Source organism: Mercenaria mercenaria, chromosome 3 (genome assembly GCF_021730395.1).
Source record: "Mercenaria mercenaria strain notata chromosome 3, MADL_Memer_1, whole genome shotgun sequence".
In the NCBI taxonomy this organism is placed as follows: domain Eukaryota; kingdom Metazoa; phylum Mollusca; class Bivalvia; order Venerida; family Veneridae; genus Mercenaria; species Mercenaria mercenaria.
This window is the reverse complement of record NC_069363.1, coordinates 45850045-45858755: the sequence shown is the minus strand read 5'-3', so window position 1 is coordinate 45858755 and position 8711 is coordinate 45850045.

Sequence of the window (8711 nt, the reverse complement as noted above, 5' to 3'; positions counted from 1 at the left end):
GCAACGATGAGTTATCATGATACATTCTTCGCAGTGTTCAAACGCTAAATCACTGTGGATATTGAAATATGCGATTCTGAGTATTTGTCTTGTTAATTTCCTAAATGTGAATATGGTGCTGTACCATCTCTTAGCCGAAAAGTTGTTTCCTATAAGACTACCAATTTTTGACGCTGACTAAAAGTTTTAAGCCTTAGAATCTTTTTCAACTTGTAAAATGGACAGGTACTGTGCACTTTTAAGTTAAATGATCGTTGATTTAGATAATCAATTATGTACTCTTAAGCACCGCGTATTGGTTTAGTTTGAACACGCAAATTGAAAGGTTTTATAAAAAATTCCCCAAAACCATGTTCCTACTACCTACCTAATTTTTTAACACTGTACGGAGAATTTCTTTTATAGGCCTAGTGTCAACACCAGTAACAAGTATTATCCCTACTCTACTTACACATGATCAACTCTTTACTCATAATATCATTACTTAACCACCATGTACTTTGAAGTCTATCCAGGAAATTGTAACATGAAAACCACATTGTTGCTTACAACTTTGACACAATCAACAAAATGACCATGTGTTTAAGAATTTAGTACTAGTCAAATCATTTTGTTTTTATTCATTCTTATTACAATCGTGTATCACTTTCATACCCTGTCGTTTCTACGTTTAAATTCTTGTCAGGCGGAAATAAATCTTTCACAGATAAGGCGTTTCAAAGAGGAGGAGGAGTAAACAATGAAGAGAAACATTCCTGCATTTCATGAAGACTATAAGATGAAAGTGTTAAATTAATGGTAACTAGATAAATTACAATTGTAATTATATATTTTTATTAAACATCTTGTTGCTACATTTCTGTTTATGAACAGTAGAATGTTCTTCTTGAATTTAGCTCCGCTTAGATACATCTTATCTGTGACAAGCACTCCTATTTTATTGAGCTAGACTATGGAGAAACGAAGTTTGACCAAGTGATACCGACCATAAATAAAATAAACAATGATTTGTAGTGCTAAATTCCTTAACCGATGAGACAGATTTGAACTGATTTATATAAAAGCTGAAAAAACATGGGATTCATTTATGTTAACAATTTTTCCATGTTAGACGTTCACAGATGACGTTTACAGATTGATTCAGAGAAGTTCTGACAAGTTGTAGCTGGATAAGGTAAATACTAGGTCTGGTTTCACTTAAACATAAGAGTAATTTTCTAATTAAGTGGTGAGGTTCTGGATGTTAGTTGATGGGGCATTTCATATAGAGTCAATCGATTTAGACTGGCGAAGTCGTGTGGTTGGAGTCAAAAGTAGTTAGCGTCTGGAGGTAATTTTTTTTCTGATTACATGTAACTACATATTGGTTTTCTTGAATTTTGATTTTATTGGAGAATTTTTTTTAAATTTGGGGAATTTATGACCTTTTGCAAATTATTTTGGGTTTAATGACAATGGCACTAACCAAATATAGGGGTGTTATCCCTTTGAGGAGCGGTATCGGCTAATCGAACTGGATATATTCTGAATCACCTGAGTAACATTTTACTAACATTATAAAAACAGTGCTATGAATTCAGGCTATTTTGTTTGTTATTGAGGTAAAAATAAGGCCGCTAGATCAATAATAAACCATTTTAGCACTGCAGATGATAATTTTAGCTAATCGTTACCTGAAATCTGCAAAATTTTTATACCCTAAGAAATGGTAACAACCGAAACATTATATAATTATGTAAATAGTCTAATGAGGTTTTGATTACAAGTCATAATTTCTAATTTTCCATATTATCCCAGTTCCTCAGCTGATTTAGTTACAGTGTTTTGACACGTTTAAGAAAAATAGCATATTTAACCACCGAGCCAATTAGCTGTCGAACAATAAAGTTTGCGTTGTTTGTTTCCAGACATCATAGAACTTATGCATATATGGTTCCAGCTGGCAGGCAGAACTGTCCGCTATTGTCATTGTGTTATATAGTATATTCCCGACTTTATAGGTCCTTTTCATGATAACACTTCGCCTTACATAAGCAACTGCAGCTCAAGGGCGCGAAATCTCTCTACTGATACAGAATTGAGGATTGACCAAGGGACAGATGAGATATATGAGCCCCAAAATGCATCAGAGAACTTTTCAAGACGTTGCCAGGCTATTTTAGCTAGCTTTTTTGAATTGACATCTGGGTTTTCAACGTGCCGGTGTTAAATATGATCCGATACAACCAATGCGTTTTACTGGGAGAACAGTACAGGCTCTAGTTAGGTGGTAAGACATTGAATTTTATTATTTATTTCAAATCATTCGATAAGAAAGTTGATTTGTTTTAAACTGTGCTAATAAGAAACTTTAATTCCAATAACTCAAAAGATTTGTGTTTGGTTTGTTTATCTGAAAAATAAAAAAAAATCATTTTAAAATTCGTGTATTAAAACAAATTTAATAAGGCTTCACTCACCTGATCAATTAATCCGCTCGTACGTGTCAAAATCAACCCATTGTATTCTATAAGAACATGGTATGACGGGTTCATTTTATTGCGACCTGCAATCGTAGCAATTATCCAACCATCAAAATTCCAGGAAATGTGTACTACGATTTAAACAAGTGTATGTATCTTCAATTTGCCACTCGCGATTTTCATCATTTTCATTTTGGCCCGATCTCGTAATATTTTTTCGTTGACCGAATCGTATTTTAACGAAAAGAGTGCGTGCAACCTCCCAGGATATGAACAATCCGGTACATAAGGGCCGAAGTACACATTGTTTGGAACTGTTAAAACAATACAAAGCCACAAATGTCAATTAGATTCACTCCGCGAAGCTCGGAAATTAAGACTGAATATCTTTTGGCATTTTGAATGAATTCATAATATTATAATTCATCATGTGGTAAATTTTGATAATAGCTTTGCAATCTTTCAGGGTACCACTCAAAAATTCTAGCAAGTATAGTTTAACAATGGCGACTGCATACATTTGTAAGCCAGCCAATTCATGAAATGCACACGAAATTTTTATCGCAGGAATTTCAAGCAATTTTTTGTGTAACCGGAAGGTAACAAATAATTGTAAATTAATATCGTTTTTCTAATTGATGAACTAATTGCTATTTGTGACCAAAAAGGAATAAATTATCACCATAATCTATGCAATATACACAATCCGAATGCGTGTTTTAGATATGATATACGCGATTGAAATGGGTTTTTATATTTTCCCGTTCACGACCATGGTTTCTTATAGAACTATCTAGGGGTAGGGTATAACATGTACAGAGGCATTTCTTTCTGATCTGGCGCCAGTGGTTTATCACATTAAACACTAAGAGGTCACATTTTACCTAATGTAGCTGGGAGGTTCTCAGATTGTTAGTCTACGATGGCAGGCATTTCCACTACCGTCCACGAAAAAGCTCAATCAAAGCGATTTTACGAAATCTAGGCGAAGTCCGAAAATGTGTTATAGGGAGTCAAAAAGTAGATTAGCATGTCTGGAGGCTACATTTTTTTCTTGATTTACATGAGCTACATTTTTTTCTTGATTTCTTGATTTACATGAAATTGGCCAGAATGTTTGTCTTAAATTTGGTGGAATTTATGACAATTTTGCAACAGTATCATTTTGGGTTTATGACAAGGCCACTAAGCCAAATCATAGGAGGAAATCTTGTTATCACCTTTGAGTGAGCTGGGTTTTACGGCGAATCGACACAAAATGGTCATATATTGCTGAGTATCACCTTTGAGGCAACATTTTCTACTAACATTTATAAAAAACCAGTCGCTATGAATTCAGGCTATGTTTTCGGTAGTTGTTGATTGGGGTAAAAATAAGGCCGCTAGATCAAATAATACAAACCATTATTAGCACTGCAGATGATACATTTCTACCTAATCTACATGAATCTTGGTCAAAATTTTGCTGATAACCCAAATCGTAACAATGGAACATCCGAAACATTGTAATAAATATGTAAATCTGTCTTTCACATGAGGTTTTGTATACAAAGTCAATAACTTTATAAAAGATGTGTGCCTTACTTTATCCTAGTTTCACTCAGACAGATTTAGTCTAACAGTGATTATAAACACGTTTTAAAGAAAAAAAAGCAACATTTAGCCACCAGAGCCTAAAGTTTTAGCTGTGCGAACAATAAAGATGTTGCGTTGTCTTGTTTCCCAGACATCTATTAGAACTTATATGCAATATAGTGAGTTCCGACAGCAGCAGTGCAGAAACTGTGCCGCTATTGTTCATTGTGTTATATTATTATTATTCCCGATTTATATAGCGTCCTTTTCATGATAAACACGTTCAAAGGCGCTTTACATATAGCAACTGCAGCCACACAGGGCGCGAAATCATCCTCTACTAGTACAGACACAGAGCGATCTGACCAGAGGGACAGAGTGAGATAAAGCCCCCAGAACAGACAGAGAGAACTTTTCAGGTACAGACGTGTCCGGCTATTTTAGCCTAGCTTTTTTCGAATAGACAGTCTGGGGTCTTTAACGTGCCCGGTGTATAGCACCGATACACGCGAAGCCGTCTTTCCTGGGAAGAACCAGTACAGGCCTCTAGTTAGGTGGGAGTATCTGACATTGAAGTTTAGGGTGAAATTACCTCTTATTTAAATCATTTCATAAAAAAAATTGTTTCGTTTCGTCAAAGCAGTCTAATATAGACGACCTACTTTCGATTTCAAAAACTACAAGAAAAGACAATTTAATGTTTCGCCGATTTGTTTATTTCTCGAAAAATAAGAAATAAAATCATTTTTAAAATCAGTAGTAATTAAACAAACCAATAAGAGCTTCTTCTCCTGATAATTTATCCGCTTACTGACTGCAAAATTCAACCCATTTGTCATCATGAAACGCAGAATGGGTGACGGTTTCATTTTTTTGCGACCTGAATCGTAAGCAAATTATCCGAACCAGTCAAAATTCCAGAAAGGTTACGATTTAGAACGAAGTTGTATGTAGACGTTTGCATTTTCGCCACTCGCGATTTTGCATCATTTTGATCTGGCCGATCTTCGTAATATTTTTTTCGGTGAACCGAAGTCCGTATTTTCAAACGCAAAGTCGTAGAGGCGTTGCAACCTCCGCGCAGGAATATTGTCAAACAATCAACTGTACCGATAAGTGGAAGTAACACTGTATTGGAGTTTGGAAGCGTTGTTATAAACAGGTCACGTGTGTTCGCCGACAAGTGCCCATAATGTAATTAGGATTCACCCGCGAAGTCTCGCGGAAGAATTAACGTACTGCACATATCTTATTCGGGCCATTTAAAATGAAGCTGTCATAATTTAATTTCATCGATGTGGTAAACTCTTTGATAAGAGACTTTCCAATGCTTTCAGAGGTACCCGACTCAATGAAATACTAGCAGTATGTTCTGGAACTATATTTTGTCTTTCGCTGGATGTTACGCAAGCTTGGTAAGCCAGCACAATTCATGAAATGCACAGCGCAATAAATTTGTTATTTGCGCAATGATTTTAAAGATTATTTTTTTGAAACGGACAGGGTAACAAATGGATAATTTGGCTAATAAGTTAATATGCAGTTTTTACTTGAATTTGTGAACATCATAATTGCTATTTTGTGACAAAAAGGCATAAAATTAGTCACCATAATTATATGCGCAAATGTATTACCAAATCCCGCAGAATCGTTATACGTGTTTATGCTTAATGAGTTACCGCGAAAGAAAATACGTGGCTTTTTTCGAGTATTGCACAATTACACTTCATAAATTTGACAGATTACATCGTTTATTAGTCATAGCAAATGGGATTGACATAACTGAACTTCATCCGGTCAATGAACTCTTTGAAATTAGAGACAATCTAATGGAACTATTAAACTTTCAGCGTTTAGCCGACTCAAAAATTATTAAGTGCTCACATAGGCGTCGTGTCGCTTTTAAGATTCAACTGTATTTAAACTGTATGATGTAGAGAAATAAAGTAGCGTAGAAAGAAAATATGTGGACTGTGCAAATTTCTGGTAAGTACCATTTTAGAAATGGCCGAACATTTAATAACAAATTTTCCTGTACTTGTGGAATACAAAATGTCATATATGCAATGAAATGTTCCAGATGTTCATAAGTCTGTTTGAGAAACCTCTAATTTCGGAATCAAATAACGCTTCAGTGACGTCCTTGAAAAAACTCCAAAGAGTGACGTCTCACAATATAATGACGTCATTACCGAGCGACGTTACTAATGTCAACAGCACATTATCACTCCTACAGATTCCGTAAACTTGTGAAACCATTCGAGTTATATTATCTTATAATTTATTTAAATGGATTAGGATAACCCAGTTAAATTAAAAATTAAATGCATCCCAATTTATCTTTTTTTTCATATAATATATAATATCCGTTTGCACCGACAACAAACCCGAGAAACAGGTTTCCTCAAATTTCATATAGCTTTAGGACAAATAATATTTTACCGACTTTCGTTTTATCGGTAGTGTAACTTTAGCAAGCACTTAGCAGTTTAATCATTCCATGTTGTTGCTTTTACGCTTTTATTAGATGTTTATGGTGCAGGGTATTACATTACATCTAAACTTTACCTAACATACTCGTTTTTGTAATATAAACAAATAAAAAATAAACTGTTATTTGACATAAAAGAATAAAAAATGAACACTGGTTATAACTTTTCTTTTATCCATTCCTAAATTAAACATGCACACCTGCATTTAATGACACTACTGTATAATTCTTCCTCCAAGTAATTGCATGCGGCAGAAAAAAAACCTTTGTTTAGTTAAAGATTACCAGTTGTACAGGGAACACTTGAGAAAAAATGTTTAACGCGCTTGTATTGGTTGAATTGATTGTAAAACGAGTGGGGCAGCTGAGTAAAGACTGGTGTGGATTTCGGAACACGTTACATGTCATAGGACTTCACAATATTTCAGACAGACTTAGAATTGGTTATTTTCGGTTGCGATTTGATGAGATATGGGTCGCCGTGATAAAAGAATTGAGAAATATATTGAGACCTATACCACATTGTAGACTGAAGTGAGGTATCGAAATTTCCGATGTATCTCTTTCCAGGCACGCGACTGGAAAAAGTTGTGACGTCATAAATATGGCGGCTTAGGTTAAAATAAGGAATGCAGAAAATACATGACTGCTGAATAATTGCAGGTGACAACGTCCTCCAATACGATTTTATAATTGTAATTTTGATAGAAGAAATTGAGTTTAATGATTATTATAGCAGAAAAAAAGAACTTTTTGAAAAAAAAAAAGATGAAATTGATTATGATTAAAATGACAAAAATATCAAAAATTGTAACAGAATGACTAAATAACGAAATTAAATCAACAAATCTTTATTTCATGGTGCAGCATGTTCGATTAAGAATAGAAATAGTTTGATGATCAATCACTTCTATAGTGAAGTAATGTTTTATGCATATTTATAAGTAATGTTTTATGCATATTTATATACATTGTATTAGTTCAGGCTAATGTGGCGACGCTGTGATCAATGGCCGAAATCAATCGAAAAATCAACACTTAAATATCTTAGCCGAGAGAATGCTCTTTCTGAAACACAAACTGTTGGAAACGAAATATAAATATATTTACGTTATATTGATTCTCCTATTACAATCTATTAAAATAATATATTCCAAGGAAAACATATTTCCCCCACGTTTAGATTTTAAGACAACCGAAGAAGAAACCGCAAGAATTATTCTCTACATAAGTTTTATGGTTAAGAAAGGCTTAAACGTTTTACCCGGTCAGATGCGGTTACTAAATCTAGAATGATTCATGCAATCTCAATAATAAGCTGTTGCTTGAATATTTGTTGTAAACTTTCAGTATCTAGATGTGGATGTTTATAATGCAATCTAATGAAATACATAATGCATTAGAAGGACTACCGTTATTATTCTACCAGCTGTTACTATCGTTATTCATATTACGCAATTCAAAACCACATCTGTGACAAGGTATAGGAAATCATGGCCATTTTGAGGATACGTAACAGCTTCCATGGCAATAATTTTTCTTTATCAATGTATTTGGTAAAATAATAAAATATTCGTAAATGATTCGTTAATAAAGGATCTGAGAAGATATTTTGGACGTAAAGAACGAAACTAAGCAAATTAATACGACTAGGTTAGACTGTGTTTGTTCATGATAGGTAAATAAATATGAATAAACTTTCACATCCCCTGCGGAATTTTATATTGATCATATTGAATGGATTCCATAATCCTGAAGGATCAGAAGTATACACTCATAGACTTTTATAATCGGTCACTGTTATGATTCTGATAATATCAAAATTACACGACTGAAATTTTCTAGATCACCTTTGTTCCCATGTGCTGTTTATTCGCGAGGGTAATTTTCAAATGAAATGGCTTAAATCAAGCATGCTTGGTATACTTAATTGTTATATTTTCAGCGTAGTCTTAACGGAATAATCATAGGTGGCCGATTATAAACGTCTATCAGTGTATACACCAGCAGTTTTGTGTTTGACTTTCTATACCATGTCTTTATGTCATTACTTACCAATGTGTGCCAGCTGTTATATAACCTTGTAACATGGAAAGCATAAAGAGTTTGAGAATTTTTGCTGAATTAACGTTGTGTTTGTAGACGTTGCGGCACTATGTTCCTTTATTTGTACGTTTTGAGCT